General features: G+C 46.4%; 1 protein-coding gene across 5 annotated transcripts in view; it reads right to left on the bottom strand.

The window, feature by feature from the left end:
• The window catches only part of ULK4 (unc-51 like kinase 4), a 2,246,396-nt gene that overhangs the window by 2,164,492 nt on the left and 59,101 nt on the right, over positions 1–22,803 (bottom strand). The window lies entirely within an intron of this gene.

Here is a 22,803-nt window from a genome sequence, read left to right on the forward strand (position 1 = left end):
AACTCACTTCCAAGAAGCAGCCACAGAAGGTGCACTGGACACCCGAGTGTCAGGCCGCCTTTGAGACTCTGAAGACAGCGATGTGTACCGCCCCGTGCTCCAAGCCCCCAACTACAGCTGGGAATTCATAGTCCAAACTGATGCCTCGGAGCACGGTGTCGGGGCAGTCCTTTCCCAAGTCAACACCGAAGGAGTTGATCAACCTGTGGCCTTCATCAGCCGGCGTCTGCTGGCCCGAGAGCAACGCTGGAGCACCATTGAACGAGAGGCCTTCGCCGTGGTGTGGACCCTCAAGAAACTCCGACCCTATCTCTTCGGCACCCACTTCCGGGTGCAAACTGACCACCGGCCCTTGCGGTGGCTAATGCAGATGCGAGGAGAGAACCCAAAGTTGCTGCGATGGTCCATCTCCCTCCAAGGGATGGACTTCACTGTGGAACATCGCCCCGGCAACGACCACGCCAACGCCGACGGCCTGTCCCGCTTCTTCCGCCTCGGCGAGGAGAACCCCCAAGAAGATGGGTGACTCTCCCTGCCTTCAGCTGAGGGGGGACGTGTGTTGGACCCGGCCTCGTGGCGTGGTCCCACTCCTCCCGCATGGCGGGCCCTGGACGGCATCGACCCCTGACCTCCTCCCTGAAGCTACCCTCTCCAGACTTCAAACGAGAGCCGCCACTCCGGGCGACCCCCGGCTCTCCCCCTCAGGAACACGGCGACCCCTACTCGCCCCGCTCTGCGGGTCCGGCCCCTACCCTGGGCCGCCATCTCAGGCCCCGACCCCATCTTGGGCCCTCCACGTCCGGGCCACGTGGCCTCGGCCGCAGCCCCAGCGAAGCCCCGACATCGAGGCACCAAGATCCGACCAGGTGGTAAAGCGACCACTTGACGGATCAAGGAGGAGGGGAGTTTCGATGGCCCTCCAGCCGCCCCCGGACGCCTGGTTTCGATCGCCCTCCGGCCTCCATGGGCGCTGGCTCCACCCCTCTGCTGGGTGTCTGGACACTCTCATCCCGGCCCCTCTGACCCCCAGGCGCGAAGGTCCGGACATCAAGGGACTCCAGACCTATATCTGGGGCAGCTCTGGAATGGGTCGGGAGTTGTATCCTGGAGTCGGGAGCCCTGCAGAAGGAATCGCGGTTGACCCTGAGAAGAACGTGCTACCCTGAACCCTGGAACCTCGGAGCCCTGCTGACGCTGTCGCGGTCCGACCTCACCGAAACCATCTTCGGAGCCCTGCTGGCGCTGCCGCGGCCCGACCTCATTGAAACCATCCTCGGGGCCCTGCTGGCGCTGCCGCGGCCCGACCTCACCGAAACTATCCTCGGAGCCCTGCTGGCGCTGCTGCGGCCCGACCTCATTGAAACCATCTTCGGAGCCCTGCTGGCGCTGCCGCGGCCCGACCTCATTGAAACCGTCTTCGGAGCCCTGCTGGCGCTGCCGCGGCCCGACCTCACTGAAACCATCTTCGGAGCCCTGCTGGCGCTGCCGCAGCCGACCTCGCTGGACCATCTTCAGATCCCTGCTGACGTCGCGGCTCGACCCTGCGGAGCCCCCCAGCTCGAGGATTGAGAGCGGAGCGTAGGGTATTCCGGTGCCAGGCTGGTACTAAGACTGTCCCGCTACCCCATTCCCCCAGTTACCGAGACATTAAGGATCCCTCGATCCGTTGTATATATATTGCAGAGAGAACCTGTCTTGATTGTTGATAAAAACTACAAAAATCTATCCTCTTGTGTGATGTCCATTTGTAGTGGTGTGATTGCTCGGCTGTTACGATTCTAGGAGAGGAACCTCACCCAGGAGGCCTCTCGACGGCGCTCGGCCAACTCCAGAAGGAGAGGTGGGTCTCGGGGTGGTCAGTCAGACATCTTCTGCCTCCCAGGGACCGCCTTTCTAACAGTCCATAGATACACCTCAGACTTGAATTTTGCACTAAAAATGATGCCCATTGTTTTAGAAACAGGAGCCAGTGCCTAACCGAACGTCACAATTATTGAAAGCGACTCTGCACCAACTCCCATTGACACCACACATTTTACACCTTTTTTCCGAAGGCATCACAACAGATTTTGAAGCCAGAGGAGTGGCTGGGGAAAAGCCAGAGCCAAATTTTGTAATGGAGGCAGATTTGCCAGCATCACAACATTCTCTGACCAAGTTAAAGATATTGTAATGACCAAAACAGATGTTCCAGAGGGGGCATGCCAAAAACGTTCAGCATAGCCGGTTTAAAAACCTACAATCGAGCTGGCAGATGGGAAGGCTGGCCTAAGCAAAGGCTCTAAACCAAAATATCTCAATGTTCTTAGCGGACGATTTTTGGGGCAGGGTGGAGATCAAAAGTGGGTGCTCGCCCTTTCCCTTGAATGGGATCTAGACTTAATCCCTACGCAAGCCACCATGACCTATTCTTCCCTCTCCAGAACTGCCATCTTGCGCACAACAGCACACAAGGAACAATAAAAGGTGCTGTGAGGATTGCCCAGACACCATAAGCACTCAAAGAGTGGATCGTGAAAGACATACCACTACGGCATTTGGAACAATGTTTAAGGCCCAAAGACTATGGTGGTTTGGTGGGGAAATTATCCCCATAGTAGTATCTGACAATAAATGAGAAGTGTGGCAGCTCAGAATCCAGCGTTCATAGAAGTGTGGAAAAAAAGGAACTGGGTCACCAACTGTGGCAATCTTGTGTACCTGGTATACATATTTCCAGGAGCATCTTGTGGCTCAATCTGCAAGATTATGTGGTACCACACGGACTCTGTGACATTCAAAGCTGTGGATCAGTTTACCGATCCAATGTGCTGCCTGTAGAGAAAAATCAAGAAAGCTACTAGAACAAGCATTTGCAATGCAATAGGTCTCGCATTTACGCGAGTTTGAGCTATTGACATTGCAAATAACAATGCCTTTTATATTTTTTTTCGTTTTAAAAACATAAATAAAAGGCATTGTCACTTACAAAGCCAATAGCTTTAACTCGTGTAACTGCGAGACCTATTGCATTGCAAATGCTTGTCCTTCACCTATCGTCACCTCTGGACATCCCGCCGAGAAGCACAGGAACCGCCACTCTGGGAGAGAAAGTGTCACCTTTAATGAAGCGTCCCAGGTTCAAACAGAAAGAGGATATCACAGAAAGAGGGGCGGGTGTTAGCCCGCAGTGCCCCTTACATGGCACTAGCAATACCTACCTTGGTTCTGGTACAAATATCAGCCACCAGAGATCAGTAAATTACCAGAAGAGACAACAACCCTATACCGTGTTTTTAAAAGCCTTGTTCTGTAATACACAACTTTTCTAATTTAATGATGAAAAACAATGGTCAGTATGGGGATCGAACCTGCGAGCCTCGCATTCATAGCACTAAGCTCTAACTAACTGAGCTCACCAATTAAGCGACATCGTAGAGCATACACTTATCCAGGATATTCTAATTGCTAAATCATAGGTTGTTCCTGTGTACAGATTAATTCAAGAGGCATACAGACGGGCAACTACTGACCCATCATAGTTTCAGGCCAAGACTTTGAGGCGCTCAGATAATCCTGCACCAACTCGCACACACCGGGAAGCGTCACCAAAGAACACGTATATTATTTAATGAGCTGCACTGAACGCACATCACTAACAAGCTGCACGACCATCACTCTCCAGAAAAGATGTATTGAAGGCTAGAATCACTTCACAGACCCCTGCCACACTCACCCAGAATGGTAGTGGTCTCGGCTCAGCAGCAATGCGCATGCTCTATGTTCTTCTCACACCCTGGTATGGGGGGAGCTGGGACTTAGTAGCCCCACTTCCTTCTGCTAAGGCTGGTGAAACAGATATTAACAATATGACGGGAAGTGTAATAGTGACAGCTATCACTAATTGCATCAAAGGGATACGTGGGAACTGCTAGCACCATCTGCAGCAGCGGAATGTGTGGGGACTGCTAACAATTTGATTCAGTGAGGTATGTATGAGCTGCTAGCATAGTTTACAGCTGCGGTATGTGCAGGGGCTGTTGCCATTTACAGCGTTGGGGTATACAGGGTAGGCTGGCACCATTTGAAAATTAGGCTACTAGCACCGTCTGCAACGGTGCATTGTTTAGCAGGTATCTGTTTCAACAGAGGGTGGTGTAGTGGCTACTGGCACCATCTGAAATGGGGGTTACTAATAGGCAGCTGGTGCAGTGCACAGAGGGTTTTTTTCAGATGAAGATATCACTTGTAATTTTGTACAATATACGGGGCTGTTCGAAATTATTGAGGCAAGAGAGATGTAGTGGCCCGCTTGCATGATTAGCAGCAAGGGTGGTAGCACGATTTCCAGTGGTGTTGTATTTGTATGATAGCATCGCGTGGCCCCTTAGTTTGACAAGAGTTGCTGTCTTGCAATGCTGGCTTCTAACTGCGGGGTTGGACTGACAGGCCTCTGATTGGCTGAGCTTGCTGTCAGTCTGCACGCACTGGAGAGACGCCCGAGAGCCGGGAACAAAGGACTGACCCACTCGATATCACCCCCTGCCAGGAACCCAGTCCGAGGCTCACAACGACGCACTCCCTGGAGACCCCTATATTAAATAAACCTCCCTCCATCTATGGCCCTAACACCGCCTCATCACAGGTCCATCCGCAACTCACCCTAGTCTTAGGCTGCACCCGATAATCACGGCGCTCACCCGCTGCATCAAACTCTCCCTCTGCACTATGCAAAACGACCCCCGGGGGTGTCAGTCACCCGCACGCCCGGTACAGGCTCGGAATGCCGCGCTGGGGGCGGGCGGGGGGGAGAAGCCTGCGGGCAGCCGACTCCCTTGGAGGGCAACACGCCATATTCGGGCACAGCCTTCGCGGGCGGCGATCGGTAGGTATAGGGCCGAAGAGGAGGGGCAAAGGCGGTGTCACCCGGACACCCACTACAGGGGGAGGGGGTGTGATACACAGGGATACCCGGAGCACGGAAAATAACTTGGTTTAGGTTTTGAAGAGTGTGGTGAGATGCTACTTCACAGAAAGCATCTACCAAGGCTACATGAAGTGGCTAAAGAATGCCGTTACTTTTCAAAACACCAGCACTTTTCCCCCAAGAGCTGACTTAAAAAAAACACGCTCCGCCCAACACTGCGGGTGCATGAGTTTAATCTTGGCACTTGGAAGAGAGGGGGAGGGACAAGAGAGAGTGGGGTTAAGAAGCTGCAAAAGGGAAAACAAGCCTTGATCTCTTGTCTTTAAGGGGCCATGTGTTTGAAACACATGGCACCATAAAGATAAGAATCCTTTTACGGCAGAAGGAAGTCGGACGAGCCCGTCCAAGTGGGCCGTCCGACACAGAGAAAAGTGTAGGTCACACTAACCTCTTTCCCAATGGCTGGCCATGGTGACGCCGGCCAATGGGAAAGAGGGGCGGGGCTTAAAGCCCGCTAGTAAAAGCTCCTAAAAAACATAAAATCTCGCAAGCGAGACTGCGCAGTCTACGCTAGCAAGACCTAAAAATTATCATTGGGATGGGAAATTGAACTAAGGCCAAGGAAAAAATGGATTTTAAATTCCACTGTTCTAATATCTCTGTATTTGCTCACACTATCCAGGAATAAGAAAATAATGTTAAATCCCAATAAACTACTACTATTATTATTATTACTAAAGATCACATTTGTATTGGGTATAACCCCCCAGAGGGCCTCTGAGCACTGGACATTGCGTGGCCTGCATACGTTTAGATGAGAAAAGTCTTCAGAGATGTCTTAGTCCTGCAACAGATTGTGATAGCCTTTATAAAGAGGGATGCGTTTTTTAGGACATCTGTTCAGACAAACAAAAGTCTCTTCCTCTAGGATTCAAGTCATGGAAAAAGTAAAGTGTAAGATATCTGAGAAGAAGGCATTCTTTTGTTTTGTGAAGGTCAGGTGAAAGATTTTAAAGAAAACTAGATTCTTGATTGGTAACCAATACAAGCATCTCCTGCCTAATGATACTTTTTTTATGGAGGCCTAGCACCTGGTGGACTGCCTCACCTTATTCTAGGTTAAGTGAAGCTGAAGTAGAACAGTTATAAGAAAACTAGCATGTGGAGCATTAGAATAGTCTAGGTGAGCATTAAAAGCAGCAAATAGTATCCTACACAAAGGTCCAGTAAGTAGTGTCAAGATAGACCTTAATGAATCCAGATGAAATGGTGTATGACAAAATATTTTTTTGCATCACTCTGGAATATAAAAATAGTAAACTGTCTCCCAATGCATTACTCGATAAGATGGATGAGTCAACTGATTCCAGTGTTGCAGCAATGGCAAGTGAACTAAGCATGAATAATAGCGAAATGAAGAATATTGACAGCAAGCAATAAAGGGCATGGAAGCAACAAATAGTGTAGGGTGTGTACTGTATGAAGGTTACACCAATACCAAGGAAACCTAAATGAAGTGTGGAGACCAGCACTAGCTGCAATGTAGTGAGGTATAGCCTTGCTAGGAGCCTCTGACACGGCCAATTAAAGTCTGTGAGATTGGCCCAAATCAAAAGCAATATGGTGACCACTGGCGCTCACTGATGTTGCGGCTCGTTGCCGTGAAGAGGGACGGGACACCGACCCAGCCTGCAGGGTTCAGCATCAAAGCTAAGGTGCGGCTTGAGTAGGAGGTCATGTGCTAGATCTGAAACTGAGGGCTCGGGTGGCAGAGCCGCAACATAAAAGATAAGGGGTTAAACAATGTTACTGAGGGGTTGGCGAGTTTGCATCATCTTGCGATGGGACCAAGCTTCACAGTTCACATCAGAGAACAAACAAGGAGAATGTGGGGAAAGCTGTGGGATGAAGGTTGTCCGTTCTGAAGGCCCATGCCATGTTCTACTAAGGGGGATACAGTGATCACTGGGCTGTTATTGGCCAAGGAATTATAAGTGACCTGTGCTGATTTTACAGCCCACAGGGATGACAGGAGTCCTGAAATGAGAGCACCTGAGAAGAGGGCATCTGAACTACGGGATGCCACCTGGAATATCTATGGAACACAGAGTGTAAACATTGTTATCAACACTGGGCAAACTGCTTGGCCTGTTATTCTGAGTGGTGAACTGAGGTGAGTGTACTGAAACAAACTAGTGATCTGGAGCCTGGGCTTCCTTGGGGACCACCTTTACAGGTGTTTTGCAATTTCTACTATTCCTGCTGCTTATACTGAGCACAGGGGTGACCTCTGTCAATTCCCACCCTTCTCCCCCACTCGTCCTGGAGTGCATTTTGATGCAATAAAATGTGACGATAAACACGCTCACATTGCTTAGCTACAATACCTCTAGTGTCCTACTGATGGCCTCAGAGACCAAAGGTATCCCCTAGGCCAGGGTGGGTACCCTAATTTAAAGGGCACTTCCTTTGTCTCAGGACTGACAACAGTTATCCAATAGCACTGTGATGAACAGAAATAACTGGAAGGTTGCAGGTTGGCTTTTAAGCTGTGGCGTAGATCACAGCTGGGGCTACCTTTTAGAGACTCACCACAATCTGATACATATTGGCAAACTTAATCAAAGAAAATACTTTCCTGAGCAGGAGACAATCTTGTCACAAAAATTGATCATTAATCACTGCAGCACTGGCACAGAGGGGACCTGTCCAGATTAAACCCTGGCAGGTACCACAGGCCAAATTGGATGCAATGTTATCTGCCATTAAGCAACATGGAAGGCTCTTGAATAAAAGACGTACAGCGAGCCCATTATCTCGCCATATTGAGAGTGGATCACATGAAATTGGCAGAGAGAGTAACAGAATGTGAAGGCAAACTTTAGTCCCTGAAACCCAAACATAAGGAAACTCATACACAAGTTAGAGACCTGACTGAAAGGATTTGTTTCTAGGAATACCACACACAGGATGCTAAAGGTTGCCACAGAAGGAATAATACAGAACAGGTGGGACTGCCCGAGAGGGAGGAAGGACTGCCAATAAAGCTATTCCTGGAGGATTGGTTTAGCAAACTCGAGGCACTCAAGAGTGTCAGAGCGGAAATTACATCTACATTTTAAGGACAAGTAAAACTGAACATGACACTTTGAGAAAAAGTAATAAACGTACACCAACTACACATTCACAAAAACCATGATCAAGAAAAGACATTTTTTAGTTACTCCATCATAAAAGCATGCAGAAAGAGATAGACTAGATGATAAATACATTTTCTAATATAGACTATGTCCATTTTTTTTACAGTGGAACAAGCACACAGATTGCCTGTTATTCCCCGGGCACCATGATCACCCCAGGCCACAAGCAGTGAGGCATCTCAACTACAGAGGTTGTGATCTGCTGCTACAAATGGCATGAACAAACTGGTCCTTTTGAAGTGGGAAGTGCAAGAGTTTTCCAATTCCCTGATTGTACCACAGCACTATCACAACAAAGGACCCTTTTAGTGAGGTCAAGGCAAAACTGTATGTGTCAGGTTTTCGTTATATATTGCTATTGCCTGCAAATCTAATAGATGAAAATAAAACATGCTTCTTTACAGACCCCAAAGATGCATGGGATTGGAAGGATCGCTGGGTTGCATCAGCAGGACAGGACACCACCCAGGAATTCTAATAGAAGGAGAAGTGCCTTGGTCGGAGAGGCAGGCGTAGGCAAAGGCAGAACATCATGTCTGTGGCGGAGGAGAGAGAGGTGAAGGGGCTGGCAGCACTAGCACAGTAACCAGCCGGGAAATGAGACAAGTCACCTCTGTGTTGATGGTCACAGAAACCACTATGACTGGGACTAACGTGGATTCAGTGGAGTAGGTTTCCAGCTCATCACCACTGCCTCCACCTACACCAAGATCTGCAAAAGATATTATATGTCAAAGAGGACTGGTGAGAAGTGACATTATGCCCACATTGTATGCTGCGTTGTTCTGTATGGTTGTAGGGCAATGTGAGGAGTATGCAGGTCATATCTATGTGAACTGACGGAGCTGCCAGCAGGGAAGCGATTTTTACTTAAGCCCCTCGCCCACTTTTTTCACAAATAGTAAAAACATTGACCCATGAAGGAAACAGGTTCTTTTCAAAATGCCGTTTCATTTGTTCTGGGCTTGGGTGGGTTTTGTGTTGGTCTGGGGGTCAAGAGGTGGATGGTTAGGGTCAACAGTATAGCTACGACTAAAAACATTCAACATGCGAATCAGCTACCTAAGGGATGTACCATCTTAGGCCTGCAGGCTGAGTGCCTGGTTAACTGAAACCTCCTGATTTATTTAGCTCAGTGGTTGTGTGGAAAGGAGGTGAGGGAGCAGGGTGAGTTGCATGTGAATAGGGCACTATGACACGGACAGCTAAACATTTTGGGACTTGAAATAGTAGGGGGTTTTGATGGTTCTTCTGAGTGATAGAGCATATGGGTACCTAAGAAAGAGGAAGGCACATCTCACCTTATTTTGATGGATTGACCAGGGCTTCTCTTTGTACTGAAATGGAGGAATATTAAGATTTGAAGGAGGCTTTGTACCTTGACAAAGGTGCATAGAAGCTAATCCTATGGTAATCCTCAATATTAAAGCACCCAACATGGTGCAGCTTGATACTACACCTGACAGCAGTGGTTTATCTGTCTGTACATGTAAGGGGAGATTTCAACTATGTAGTCAATGCATCCAGAGATCAATCCAGGTTTCCACATTGTAATACGTCCGTTGTGAGATCTGCAGCTAACCTGTGGCCCGACAAGAGACTTGGAATTTAACAAATGTCTGTAGGGAGGTGCATCCTAATGTCAGGGAATATTTCTACAACTCAGTCTATGATGCCCACACAAGACCGTATAAGCTCTTTTGCACAATGCACCTTCATGGTTGTCCTCAGATACTAGGCAACTCAGAAGTTATGAACCTGGATAGAATTCTCACCACCCTTGTACAACTGGACCAAAATGGAATTGTATGAGGCAGGAGTCCCACCACCAACTTTGACAGGCTATTCTATATCTGGATGACATTCCAAAAGAGATGCTCGGTGCAGTATCATCGATAGACCTAGGCAAAGCATTTGACATGATGGGCTGGGATTTTCTGTTTCAAGTACTAACAAACATGAACTTTGGCAGGTGCACACACGCTTGCACCCATTGTATAAGGAGTCAACAGTGTAAGTGTTAACAGGGGGTTGATATCTACTACCTGACTTGAACAGGCACCCAGCAGGGAAGTTCCCGCCACTATTACTGTTTAGCCTGCTACAGCCCCCCTTTCAAATTACATGAGGCAAGGAGACACATGTGCAAAACATAGAAAATTAGCTAAAGCTGATGGTATAGAAGTTGGACAAATTCAGTGCAAAGGCAAGGCTAGTGGTCAACAGGAGAAAATGGGGTATTTTTCCATGATAATCACAATCGGTCGAAGTACATAGGTAACTTTGACATGAAATGGGTCGCTAGCATCTTGGGACATCTAGGTGTACAGATGTATCACAGTAATGAAGGCATACTAGGAGGCAATGTAGTTAAAGAAATGTTAATATCATTTTGTTGAAATACCATTATCCACAGATGGCACGCAGGAGAAATCCTGTTTGTGGTACACTAGGTTGTGCGTATACAGCAGAGGCTTTCTTGTTGATACAGTGAGGCATTAGCATCTTAACTGATAAAAGCAGCAAGGCACTATTGATCTAATTGTCTAAGGAAAACATACACTAAGATTCCAGATCCTCCTGGAATTCCGCTGTGGTGTCTGCCACAGTGTGATGCTATAGGTGTGCCACCAGGCTGCCTGGCAGGAGGCAGGCATCAAATGCGTTGTGGATTTAAATATTCAGGTATTGGACTTCACTGAACTGAGGAGTGAAAATAATGTGCCAAAAGGGACCTTAACGACTCATGTTATGATTCTAAGTGCTGACAAGATGACTTGAGAACAAGATACGGTACAGCAGCTGTTAAAACAAAGTATGCCATGTAGTCAAATAATTTAGGAAAAGGATATACGTTTATTCTTAAATTTTGAGTTACAGGTTCCATGTAATGCCTCACCGGGAGCAGCCTCCTTGCTGCTCAGCCCATACACTCCAACTGACTTTTGTCCCAGCACAAATAATCCAAGCGTTCTGATGACCTCAACTCTTGCTGAGCAGCAAGGCAGAGAATAATGGCAAGGATGCATTATATCAGAAAGAAGATTACAACAGCCTCCTACACATAAAGTGGCCCAGGCCACGTTCACAATGTGAAACATTAAAAATGAGGTGACACATTAAAAAAAAAAAGCTATAAGTACTGAATCAACAATTGATCTGTGTTGCTTGAGACTGCATTGGGTGACTGATCTAGGCAATGATCTCTCAGATCAGAAATGGACACTTGTAATGACAAAATATAATTACATGCATCAGTTATTTCATACCCAAAGGCCTACATAGTTATCTTAAATTGTCCAAAAGTTGCTCAAGATGTGGCATGGTTGGAGCGGACTTCTTTCAAATGGTAGTGTTAGGTCTTAATATCAGTACATTTTGGGATGGAGTGACAGAGGAACTGACCACAGTAAATGGTAAACGTAAGAAATGATTCACAGCTATGCCTGTTAGGATTAATGCCAGTCTCTAAGGACGATAAATCATACTGCATATTTATTGGCAAAAGAGAAATCACTATAAACTGCTGGTATGCTTTTCTTCACCAAATCTCCACCCAGAAGATGGAATTACTTAAATTGGCAACTGAGGAGTCTGAGAAAGCCACAACCCATCTTAGAAGTCAGGGAGAACGCAAATGTCAGAAAAATGGATGGGTGTGGCACTTCTGAACCTTGTATTGTAATCGGATGATCATCGCCATGATCAAGGAGGTTGAATCATCCACCACTTAAGAAAGTTCTTTAATTCTGAGGCAAGGTTCGAACATGGGGGCAAGAATGCAACCAGGCTGGAGGAATGTACACGCCCACAGGGACCTCCAGACATTTCTCCTTTTGCTCTTTCCCTGGTCCTAATTCACTCTTTTCCAGGTATATACGTCAACCACTTATATATAATATATTAGAACACTGGAATGTGGAGCACTCCATTTAATACAATGGAGTGCTCAGAGCTTCTATGGGCCGGTAAAAGCCCGGAAAGCAACATTCCAATGTTGATTTAAAGGCCTCTCGGAGACTGAGGGAATTTAAAACCCCTCGGGCTCCAAGAGGCCTTTGTTTTATTTGTTTAAACATTCTGCCCTCTAGTGCCAAAATGTTCTAATAGCCTTATAGCTCTTCGTAGCAGGGCTATATCGGTCCCGCTCCCTTGTTAAAGGCCTGAGCCAAAAAGCTGGAGCGGACCTTTAATAGCTGGTATAGCCCACTACGGCGGGCTATAAGTTTATATTAAAGTTCTATACACCTCAGTCTAACTAGCAAAAATAATGCCACATGTACATAATGTTTTAGCAGTAGCAAACGGAGAATCAGGCCGTTTGCAACCGCTAAATAGGTTTTGACATGTAGTAACCCTATTTTGTGAGTCTATTACCGACTCGCATAATAGGTTTTGTGAGTCGGTATAAGGAAGAGGCTGGCCAAGGGCTTCCCTTCCTAATTGCGAGTCGCACAGGGATGTATGAATGTTTTGCACCCGGAATGTGGTCTCAAAACCTTTGCAGTTTACTGCCTACTTGAAGTAGCAGGTAAGCCAGTCGCAAACAGGAAGGGGTCCCCAGGGGGCCCTTTACCCTTTGTGAATGGTTGTGAAAAGTTTTTTAAGAGCATGCAGTCCCATGGACCACTGTCTGTTCTTAAAAAATAAAACTGAAACATTTCAATTTTCTTTTTGAAACGCATCCCGTTTTCCTTTAAGGAAAACAGGCTGCATTTAAACAAAATTTTTAAAAAAGTTGCTTTATTTAAAGTCTAACACAGACATGGTGGTCTGCTGTCCTGAGCAAGGCACCATCTCTGTGTTTTTAACGATTCACAATGGGTCGTAAAATGCGACCTACCTCATGAAGTTTGACAAGATAGGTCAATTGCAACACCATTAGGATTCGCTGAATGTATTGGAGACACATTAGTAAATCGCATTTTGCCTTCCTAATTGTGAGTCGCAAGAAGTGGCAATTGGGAACTCATAAAATGAAGCAGTCATACATGTGACCCATAGAGTGTTAAAAGAACTTCGGCATTAGCAACATGATATTCGCCTCATAAAAAAAGCATATCCTCATCTATAATAATGAAACCGCTGATGTTTGCTTGGTTATGTATTTAGCATTGTTGTTCTTTTCTTTTCTATGTTGTAATATGCAAATGTTACTGTTGTGTTCTGCACATTTCTTTGTAGACGATTACTGTAATAACGTACACAGGAAATTTGTCGATACAACACCTGCAATAATCAATAACGAGTTATTTAAAAAAAATGTATAATAAACAACACATTTTAGAGGGAATACCAAAACAAAGTTTGTGTTGGAATCTTCTTTCACACATTAGGAGATTTGCAAAATATTAGGCTATGGATAAAACCATGCTGGAGAAGCAAGTTTGGAAAGAATTGAGACATACTCTTACGAGGAATGGCCTAAACTAGCGGTTGTAAACCTGTGGTCGGAGGACCCCAGGGAGTCCACAATAACTTCTCAGAAGGTCCATTGATGCTTAAAAAATTAAATAATATTACAAAACTAATAAAGTGGATACAAACAAAAAAGCATAATGTAAAGTTGAAAATGTTACAACGTTCTGTAAATTTGTATTCATTTAAAATTGGAGTAAAAAAATGAAGTTGTTATTTACAGATTCATTCATGTGAGCAGTGCAAATGCATCAAATAGATTAGTGTATGGACAATGGATAGCCTCATTTGAATTTAGAAGAGCTCCATCCTTCAAATTAAAATTAAAATGTGTATATATTTGTATAAGAATCAAATTAATTCTTTCATCAATTTGTGTATTTGTTTGATAAATACACCTTTCCATATTGTTTTGAGGTTCAAATTATCAACATTTTTTAGGCCGGGTTCCCCAGATTCCAATAATGACTCAGTAGGGGTCCCCAAATTCCAATAATGAATCAGTAGAGGTCCCTAAATTCCAGTAATGATTAAGTGGGGATCCTCAGAAGTCAAAAGGATAAGAGCCACTGGCCTAAATGAAAAACACCCAACAGATGACTGACTACGCCCATGCCCTACTTGGCATGCTGAAAGCTTTGGCTTACTGAAAATTCCCTTGTGTCTACCTTTTTATGTATCAAAGAACATTACTATGAAAAAACTTATATTTTTCCATCCGACTTTCTATAACTCCTAAATATTTTAACTTGATTAAATTGTGCAGCTTGTGTGCATCTGACAACATAGTAACCACTTCCCCTATATACACACCACAATAGAAACATAAGACTGGGTTATAATGCAGATCACAACTAATGAATTACACATAAGGACTTAAAATAAATTCCATACATGCAAAACAACTAGCAAGAACGTTGCCTTTTACTCTACTTTCCCATGTGCATTGGAATGAACAACCATTTCTTCCCAAGGACATATTTAGGTACAGCAGTAGCCAAAACCTTGATAGATAGATAGATAGACTTTCAGACAACCCTCTTTATTCATTGGTCTGTGATTCTGCCACTCATGTTGTTTGTCCGCCCACTACTGCATAGAACTAGGGTCAGCCAACTTCAGCTCCTGTCTAAATTAACTGTGAGTAACAGTACTCTGCTATTTCACAAGGAGCACATCCACACACAATGTAGATCACTTCCGTTCCAAGACTACTATGGCAATGTGTGCTCTTTGGGCCCAAATCTATAGTTTTTCTTTTAGCTAATGTTTTTCTTTTATATTGGTGAGGGTCGGCAGATCCTCAGACAACACATTCATACTAAAAACATTTCAAAACAAACAACCGCCAACAGAGGGAAAAGGCAATTGCAAGTTATCTGCAGGGCCACTGGAATTATGTGGCAGGGGAGGGCCAAATTATGTGTCAGTGTTGGCTAATGTATGCGGCAAAAAAGGTAAATTATGCGGCATAATGCATCACATTCTACGATAGTATTAGCTAATTCATTTTTCATTTGGTACCACTGTCTGGTCATAGGTGGCACCTCAATGGTACAGGTTTAACACTGAAATATAGCAATAAGCAACATAAAGGTGGTCAGTTAAATTGTTCTGTCTTATTGTTAAAATCTGCAGATTATGCAGCAGATATTGGATTGTGGCAAATGCGTCAACTTCGTAATTATGTGAAAACGCCGCCCCAGCCTAACCACATGGCCCTGGTTATCTACAATGCACACTGAAACTCCTTTTCATTTCTTGTTATAACGTTTAAACTACCTAGGAGTTAATATAGATATGAATTAAACTCCCTAATGAAGCTCGGTGGAGTTTAACTCCAGGTGGTCCTGTTCTTGCACAGGCATTTGCCACAATCAGGTGGGGAGATATTCCTTGGTACATGTGAGAAGGCGGGCCTGGTCGCGACAGACTCGCCAGGGGGCTCCCACCTCTTTCCCTGAACCTCTCGGAAGAATTGCTGTACAGTCCCAGCTAATTGAGAAAAAGCAATAAATTAAAAGTTTGTGTTTCACTCCACGTTGGAATCGCAAGAAGCCAAACATGACAGTTTCATGAGCTATACAAAAATATGACGCCTGCTGTAAACTCCAAGTAAGTTTGTTTTAGGATAGGTAACTAATGATTAGGTTTAGGATGTAAGCTTAACCAGTAGAAACCCTCCCCTCACTCATTTTGTGTATTACAGGAGCCCGCTGAAGCACTGAGCAGTTCTAGAACATGAAATCTCTTTGATTCCTAAAACAACGGCAGCCTGAACGCAGCGTCCAGAATTCCAGGCTGTTTAAACTCGGACTAGCCGAAATGGACCTACCGATTTCACGAAGCCTGCTGCTTTGCTTGTCTGCTGAAGGAGGCCTGCTTTCTCTATGATCTGGCAGTAGTGAGAACCAAGAGGGCTCACAGACTGCAGCTCAGTCTCGACACTCCTGAAAACCGAGATGCCGGGTTGTAGCTTTTCTCCTGGGCTCTAACTGCGGACAGATTCAGAAGCAGTGAACTTGGGGAGGCAGCCAGGAGGCATATGTTTAAGTTTGAGCTAGGTGTATTAGTGACCAGACTGAGAAAGGCAGAAGCCTGGACATCTTTATGCACTGTGAAAACCTCACCTCAGCATAGATGAACCACCCAATCCAGGAGGAATACTATTCTGGAAAACAACAGAGGTACCTGATCCCGACCCGAAGCTAAAGTGCCAGCACCAGCACGCACTGTAGAAAGATAAAAACACTAGGCAAATGACTTAGCCTGGGACCGCTGACCTGTGCGCCACTAGGCATCCTGGGTCCCTTGAGTAAATAATCTTGCTGCACTGCTGCCGCTACAAACGTTCATTTGTTTTATATTGGACCCCTCTGAAGTCAAATGGGTCCAGAGATTATTAGCCTTCTCATGATTCTTATCATACATTCTCACAAATCAAATGTATTCTTTCTGTAGGTACATGTAAATAATGTATCCTTTTTTTCTCAAAAAAAATTGCTGTTTGTGCAGCAGCAACACTGCATCTACCCCAATAAAGGGTTATTTTAAGAAATCTTTGGTTTGCTCTCTCGAGTCCCCATGGCCTGTTTGCTGAAAGGCTTTTTAGGGCTCGCCTGCTAATGCGCATGCGCATAGCTGGCGAAGCTCTATAGCGGCTTAAACACAGTTTAACTACTGGCGATTCAACTGGCGATTCCATGAAGTGCATGTGCTTTTTAGGTCATTGCGCAAGCCCTAAAAAGCGCGTGCACAATGCCATCAGCCTCCTGCCTGCCTGCCTCGAATTACCACAACAAAGGCAGCCAGCCTCCCTCCCACAGCTTCTCTAATTATTCACGGCCGGCCGGCCGTACTTTCAGTTTCACGGCCGCCGGCCGTGTCTCCTTTTATGCCCTTTGATGCTTGTTTATTGTTCTCGTTAACTAGCACTCTTATAGCACACACACTGCCATTGGCATGGCATCGCAGCGGTTTGTGGCAGTTGTGCGCACGGTTACTACAGGTATATTTTAGGTATCGCATGATGCTTGCAATTGCTCACTACGTCAAATGATGTTGAAATGTTTTTTAGTTTATTTGGCCCCGCATTTCGCTTTGTGCAGATTTATTATTTGAACGCCCCGTTGCTATGTAAGAGCGCTTGTAAAATTCCGTACTTCGACTGGAACCGGCAGAGCTACATTCCAAGCACAGGAATGCGGCTTTTCCGCACTCCTTCACGTTTAAATGACATCAGTACTCCGCATGCGCCAGTAAACCCTTCCCACCTGAAAGGTCAAGGGTCAACTTCCCACTTGCAGTATTCGGAAGTATTTACATTAATTACACCAAGGGGCGCAACAACCATTGAACTTTTCAAAAGGGCTTTGGCCCCGCCCCTTCCCCCTCGTCAGCTGGGCTGCCAGACTGGAGGTCAGTCTCACGTGCAGTAATCCTCCCACGTCTATTGTGCCTTTGCTTTCTGTGCCCCCTGCGCCACACTCGACCTGGTCTGTCTCGTGTAAGATAACCATGTGTAAGGGAGAGGACAAAACCATCAAAACGGCACGGGTGCCCTGCAGCCGTGTCCTACCAAAGACAGAAATACAAGCTCTCGTGGGATTGTAAATAAATCAACACTTTGATGTTACAGAAACAAGTGAAAAACATGTTTGTCTTTGAAAGTAAACAAGGAATATGACATTAGAAAAGAAATGTTGATAGGAGTTTGTCTTTTGTACTTCGTTTTTTCAAGAGGGTCATAAAACAATGCATGATGTGGTGAATTCTCATTTCACTTTCAATTCAATTCTCTTGTTCTCATTAGTGCATATGATTGTGTCTGTTTGCTAGTTTTGTTCTGACTGCAGTGATCTATCAGTAACCCCTAAATCTAAATCCCAGGTTGTGCGTCTCAAAATTTCCTCCTCAGAGTGATCACATAGGTATCATGGAATTTATGGAAATTTGTAATTTTTAGTGCTAAAAATGACAACAACTGCCACAGCAACTGCTGCAAAAATTAAGATGTATTTTTGTTTGATAAAAAACGATTAAACTGCAGGGAACAACGCAGAGACCAGAACAGCCGGTTATGGTAGCACAGCGGGCTAATGTATCCACGGATCTGTGTTTAATGCCGCGTTCCCAGATTTAAATCCTGTTTGAACCACTTAGCCTTTCATCCTTCCAAGGTTGACAAAATGAGTACCACACAACGTGCACTATTCAAACAACAAGGTTCCTCCACAAATCGCTGCTATGGCAAAAGTGCTCTGTCCCTCTGCACAGTATTTCCTAAGGAGATTTAACATTGCCTTCAATGGGTGGGCACTACGTAGCTCGTTGTGTGATTTTTTTTATTTTTATGCAACAAGTTGATAATCGATTGCACGCACAATGTCCATTCTCCACTACACCAAATGCTTATGTGAAGCAGCACTAGCCACACCTTGCTTTTATTGTGTCATTCTAACCCATGCAACTCACCCAAGAAGTGCACTATACTCAGGGCCACTGGAATTATGCGGCAGGAGAGGGCCAAATTATGCGGTAGGGGTGAGTATATTATACGGCAAGAAAAGGCAAATAATGCAGCATAATGTGCCATATTTTGTAACAGTATTACTTCATTATTTCGTAATTTTAAACTGGTAACACTGTCTGGGCATTGGTTGCACCTCATTAGGACCATGTTAATATCCAAAATATAGCAATAGGCACACAGCTCCACAGACGCCCCCACCACACAGCTCCACAGAGGCACCCACCACACAGCTCCACCAAGGCACCCACCACACAGCTCCACAGAGGCACCCACCACACAGCTCCACAGAGGCACCCACCACACAGCTCCACAGAGGAACCCACCACACAGCTCCACAGAGGCACCCACCACACAGCTCCACAGAGGCACCCACCACACAGCTCCACAGAGGCACCCACCACACAGCTCCACAGAGGCACCCACCACACAGCTCCACCGATGCACCCACCACACAGCTCCACCTATGCACCCACCACACAACTCCACAGAGGCACCCACCACACAGCTCAACAGATGCACCCACCACACAGCTCCACCTACACAGCTCCACCGATGCACCCACCACACAGCTCCACCGATGCACCCACCACCCAGCTCCACCGATGCACACAGCTCCACCGACACAGCTCCACCGATACACCCACCACACAGCTCCACTGATGCACCCACCACACAGCTCCACCGATGCTCCAACTAAGCTCCACCAATGCACCCACCACACAGCTCCACCAATGCACCAACTAAGCTCCACCTATGCACCCACCACACAGCTTCACCGATGCACCCAGCACACAGCTCCACCGATGCACCCACCACACAGCTCCACCGATGCACCCACCACACAGCTCCACCGATGCACCCACCACACAGCTCCACCGATGCACCCACCACACAGCTCCACCGATGCACCCACCACACAGCTCCACCGATGCACCCACCACACAGCTCCACCTACACAGCTCCACCGATGCACCCACCACACAGCTCCACCGAACGACCCACCACACAGCTCCACCGATTCAGCCACCACACAGCTCCACCGACACAGCTCCACCGATGCACCCACCACCCAGCTCCACCAATGCACCCACCACACAGCTCCACCAATGCACCCAACACACAGCTCCACCTATGCACCCACCACACAACTCCACAGAGGCACCCACCACACAGCTCAACAGATGCACCCACCACACAGCTCCACCTACACAGCTCCACCGATGCACCCACCACCCAGCTCCACCGATGCACCCACCACACAGCTCCACCTACACAGCTCCACCGAGGCACCCACCACACTGCTCCACCGAGGCACCCACCACACAGCTCCACCGATGCAGCCACCACACAGCTCCACCGACACAGCTCCACCGATGCACCCACCACACAGCTCCACCGATGCACCCACCACACAGCTCCACCGATGCACCCACCACACAGCTCCACCGATGCACCCACCACACAGCTCCACCGATACAGCTCCACCAAGGCACCCACCATACAGCTCCACAGCTCCACCAATGCACCCACCACACAGCTCCACCGATGCACCCACCACACAGCTCCACCTACACAGCTCCACCAATGCACCGACCACACAGTTCCACCAATGCACCCACCACACAGCTCCACCGATGCACCCACCACACAGCTCCACCGATGCACCCACCACACAGCTCCACCGGACGACCCACCACACAGCTCCACCGATGCACCCACCACACAGCTCCACCGATGCACCCACCACACAGCTCCACTGATGCAGCCACCACACAGCTCCACCGACACACCCACCACCCAGCTCCACCAATGCACCCACCACACAGCTTCACCGATGCACCCACCACATAGCTCCACCGACACAGCTCCACCGATGCACCCACCACATAGCTCCACCGACACAGCTCCTCCGAGGCACCCACCACACAGCTCCACCAAGGCACCCACCACACAGCTCCACCGATGCACCCACCACACAGCTCCAATGATGCACCCACCACACAGCTCCACCGATGCACCCACCACACAGCTCCCCCGATGCACCCACCACACAGCTCCACAGATGCACCCACCACACAGCTCCACAGATGAACCCACCACACAGCTCCACAGAAGCACCCACCACACAGCTCCACCGATGCACCCACCACCCAGCTCCACCGATGCACCCAGCTCCGCCGAGGCACCCACCACACAGCTCCGCCGAGGCACCCACCACACAGCTCCGCCGATGCACCCACCACACAGCTCCACCGATGCACCCACCACACAGCTCCACCGATGCACCCACTATGCTCCACCGATGCTCCAACTAAACTCCACCAATGCACCCACCACACAGCTCCACCAATGCACCCACTATGCTCCACCGATGCACACACCACTCAGCGTAACCACAGCATCACTCAGCGCAACCACAGCATCACTCAGCGCAACCACAGCATCACTCAGCGCAACCACAGCATCACTCAGCGCAACCACAGCATCACTCAGCACCACCACAGCATCACTCAGCGCAACCACAGCATCACTCAGCGCAACCACAGCATCACTCAGCCCAACCATAGCATCACTGGTTCAAATATGTTCTTTCAATGTTTCAAGCTCTTTTCAAGCTTTCATGCTTCATTACAAATCACAAAAAGATTTTAATATTTACACCTCCCAGCCACCCACACACACACTCAGTCTCCCATACAAATACTTGGGCAACCAATCAATAACCCATATAGTTACTCATATAGCTACTGATCAACACATGCAGCAGTTTACAGAACAACAGACATAATGATGCACAAATTAAGACAGTTTAGTCACTAACCCATGCACTCAGTGAGACACATTTAATCACTCACTCATACAGTCAGTCATGCACCTACTAAATCCTTCATCCAGACACTTATACATCCACTCATTCTTCAATATGTAAGACATATTTTAACTTTACAGAAACATACAGTCACTGGATGTTGTCATCAGTGACGTCATTTGAGATGTCATCAGTGATGTCATCAGTGATGTCACTGACCATGTCATGAATGATGTAATATGTGACATGATCAGCAGTGGATTGCGGGTGCGCGATATATAGTTAGTGCAACTAACTATATATGCGAATTTCAATGGTTTTGTGTGAGTAAAATAAGGTTTTGTAAATGCTAATTCCTAACTATATATGGTCTATAACCTATGGTTTTTTCAGTGAATTTTCAAGGTTTTGTAAATGCTAATTCCTAACTGTATATGGTCTATAACCTATGGTTTTTTCAGTGAATTTCAATGGTTTTTTAATAGCAAATATCAAAAGCTGTAAAATGTATTCTTCTTTTATAGGAAAAATATATTTTATATGTATTTAATATAATTTTTTTATGTATATACATTTTTTGAGGGAACGAATTTATCAACTATCATGCTGGAGAAGAGTGTGGGGGAAAAAAAACAAAGAGGAGGACTAAGAGGAAAGAACAATCAGTTCAAAAATACAATTGCTTTAAAGCATGAAGTGCTTTTCCACACATTTACATTTAAATAACCCATATTAGAACATACAAAATATCTACAGAGGAGACGGTGTACATTGAATTTTAGACTCTTCATTGGTACCTACATGTTGGTACTTGCATCACCCACACAACACAACCACCGGGACACTGTCACAGATATATATATTTTTTTTAACGTTAATTTCTCAAAATCCACTGGAGCACATATCTTGAGACCTAGCAAAGGCACATCGGGCAAACAGTCTCTACAATTTTGCCAAGTTTCATAGAAATCCATTCAGCCGTTCGAGCTAAAAGTGAGTCCAACCGCCCTTCGGAAAACTCAATGTTAAAAACACGTTTTGGGACCCCCCTTTTTTCTCGGCCCCCGCTTGACGAAACCCCCCCCAAACTTTCAGGGGACGCTCAGAAACAAAATGTGCCATTTTCCTGAAAATTTCAGCCAATTCCGTCCATCAACGCCAAAGTTATTCAACATAGAATTTTCAGAAATCCCTATTCAAAAAAATCTTAACTATATATACCTACTGGCGACCGCCAGTAGGTAATTAATATATATATATATATATATATATATATATATATATATATATTACCTACTGGCGGTCGCCAGTAGGTATATATAGTTAGGATTTTTCTCTATGGGATTTTTGAAAATTCTATGTCTAATAACTTTGGCGTTTGTGGACGGAATTGGCTGAAATTTTCAGGAAAATGGCACATTTTGTTTCTGAGTAGCCC

Source organism: Lissotriton helveticus, chromosome 10 (genome assembly GCF_964261635.1).
Source record: "Lissotriton helveticus chromosome 10, aLisHel1.1, whole genome shotgun sequence".
In the NCBI taxonomy this organism is placed as follows: domain Eukaryota; kingdom Metazoa; phylum Chordata; class Amphibia; order Caudata; family Salamandridae; genus Lissotriton; species Lissotriton helveticus.